Source organism: Prosopis cineraria, unplaced genomic scaffold (genome assembly GCF_029017545.1).
Source record: "Prosopis cineraria cultivar Desert tree isolate PC_DT_omini unplaced genomic scaffold, ASM2901754v1 PC6, whole genome shotgun sequence".
Lineage (NCBI taxonomy): Eukaryota > Viridiplantae > Streptophyta > Magnoliopsida > Fabales > Fabaceae > Prosopis > Prosopis cineraria.
In genome coordinates, this window is record NW_026555337.1 from 2,863,144 (window position 1) to 2,866,291 (window position 3,148).

Consider the following 3,148-nt stretch of genomic DNA (forward strand, 5'->3'; position numbering starts at 1 on the left):
ATTGAGACTTTAAACCCTAAACCTTTAACCCCTAAAAGGTTTGAAATAACTAGAAAAAATTTGATTCATACATTTATTTGCTGATTAATTATATTTTGAAGTGAATTATTTGAAAACTAAGTGATATTTGTAAACTCACATTTGATGCAAAATATACCAATGTGATTAAGTGTGTGATACATTAGAACTAATAAAAATGTTTCACAGATATATGCACATGCACACTCACATGATTATTATTGAGTAAAAGCATGTATACATAAAAAGAGCAATATGAGAGTTAATTGTGAATTGAGATACGTGTTAAGTATGATTGTGTTTGTAATAGAGGAGCATGATACGATGAGATTGATGTCTAAAATTGCATGTTACGTGCTGAATATTTGTGCATGGCATGATCATATGAGGCAAGAGTTTGCTTATGGGGAGAGGAATATATCCATGTGGTATTGATTGCCTATCGTTGGAATTAGAATCTAGCCAGGCTACTAACTTTTAAAATTGAGAGGTAGACATTGTCTTATTATTATTGATGGATTGTCTCACTTATTTTTTTAGAAACTTGAACCTAACTAGTCTCCATCAGTTCATGAGGAAACTAGCTTAAGGGTATGACACCTCATTATTGTTAGTATTAGGGGAAACCATAACTTATAATTAAGTATAGTAGCCTTGGTTAGGCATCTCCTCGCAAGTAGAAGGCATGGGTAGTATGAGTTTATAGATATAGCCCACTAAATAGCCACTAGTTTCATATCAGAAGTATCAGAAGGGTATAAGAATAACATTGATTATGTATATCATATTCCAACCATATGATTATTATTATTGTGATCTAACATAATCTAATAAGAGGCACATGATTATTAATATTGTGACCTCATATGTATTTAATGCTTTTAATTGATATAAATCCTGATGTATGTTTATGCCCAGCTATATAGTTGCTAGTATTGTAAACATGATAATATTTAGAAAAGTAAACACTTGTGAAAGTTATGTAATTGCCATTATATCTTTATAATTGATCGACACACATTTGTATAGGTTAAATTAACCCTAGTTACTAAGTGGTTATACTCATCTCTTTATCTTAAATATTATAGGGACTAGCTCATCAGATCAGGATCAAGGAAAATAACTTAAGACTTAAGATTCTATTAAATCAAAATTGTAGGCCTTTCATGGATTTATTTATGTGTATTTTGATTGATATTTTGCCAACTAGGTTATTATATGATTTTTGACTACTTGCATTAATTGTAACGTTACTTTATGCCCTGGGTTGTACATGATGTGGGTGTAAAGTTTATATAGGATTAAAATACTAGTGCACATAAGATAATGTGTAAATGTATGGGGATTATGAATTATATGGTGATTTATGAGAGCTTGGCTTTGCCTTTATTTTTGTGATCAAGGAGTTGAGTAGTAGAAATGTAATATGCATGTGATTGATTTGTTATGATGTATTGCATAAATCCTTTATAATCCATTAAGTATGATCTAAGGGTTTGTGTGAGTTTTTGACACTTAGATTGAACATTAGACACCTAAGTTGTGTATTAATGGTAAAAAGGAATAAGTTTGAAAATAAGTGTCCAACTATTGATTGAAAAATTATTTAAATGTGAGACTAATTTCATTAGCTAAAGCTAAGAAAAAATTTTCAGTGAATACTTAGATCACCTTAATCAGATATCAGATGGAGAAATGAAGCATGTCAAAAGTTCACCATAAAAGCTGTCATTTAATAGCAAAATTGCTATTATAATCATGCAATGCGCTACAACGTATGGCACAAAGACAAACATGTCACAACATGTCTACAATAAGTTGTGATGTACCTCTGTCCTTTATGCTAAATTGATATTTTTAAATCTATTTGCAAATGTTTTGATGAAATAAGGAATCCCATGCTTTTATGATCATGTATTACTCTAATTTTTGAATTATAAAAGTATATTGAAGTATTTTGAGTTTTGAAAATTTGGATTCCCTTTAATGTGAATTTCACAAACTTCGTAGTTCAAATAAATTAATCCTATGATTACTTCAAGTTTTAGAGTTAATTGTGGTTTAGTAAGGGTAACCTTATAATATATCATCATCCTTTTAATCATGCCAAAACCATCATATGTTTCTCACACTGCAGTTAGCATATAACTCCACAACCACATACCATTTTCTCCAAATAACTTAACAATTCACAATCATTTCATATTACTTGTTCAATATATGCGATAAAGCACAAATTTAGCTTTAATTAATTTATTGTCATTGCAATTATCCCACTTGTACGTTCACACACACTTATCTTCTCAATAAGTCACAAATCAAAATTTATGATTTTTCAACTACTTCATGCCATACTTGCATACTAATATTTTCACATATCTCAGTAATAGTTTATGAAACCAATAACTAATTAGCATATAAAAGTAAAAATAAGATTCCTTTCTAATTACCTCAAATCTTCAAGAGGTTAAAGGCTTTTTCCCTTCAATACAAGTACTTCCAAAGCTTGTCAACCTTGAATGGTGTCAAGAAATGATTAATTTACAATTAATAATATCAATAATTATTAATATCATCATTAATGAAATTGCAACTCTCTAACTCCACACCTTTAAACTCTTAAAATTCTAATTTTTTACATACAAGTATACTCATAGGGTTTATTACCTTTCTTTAACTTACACTAGCTCTATTCAACTCTCAAGCCACTATTAATGATGTTTAAACACTCCCAACAATATCATTTATAGTCATTTTTTGCCATTAATGGCCTCCCCTCACCAAACACTTGTAAAGTCATAAATAATAGATTTAAATAACTTAAATAACTTTCATTAACTTTATTTAAGTTAATGGGTTCAAACCCAAAACCTCTATAAACTAAAAACCATCTTATGCAAGTAAATCCTAATTCAAAACTTTAAGAAAATGAAAGAGGAATGGATGAGGATGCTTGGGACACTTATCTTAAGTGTTTTCTAGCTCCAAACCACTCTCAAACCTTCAAACTAGACGTGCTCAAGCAAAGCTTGGCATGTGCTCTTCTTTTCTCCCCTATCTTTGTTGCATTACGCAAGTGCACGAGTCATAGCAAGTAATATAATAAGGACAAAATATCATTCTCATAAAG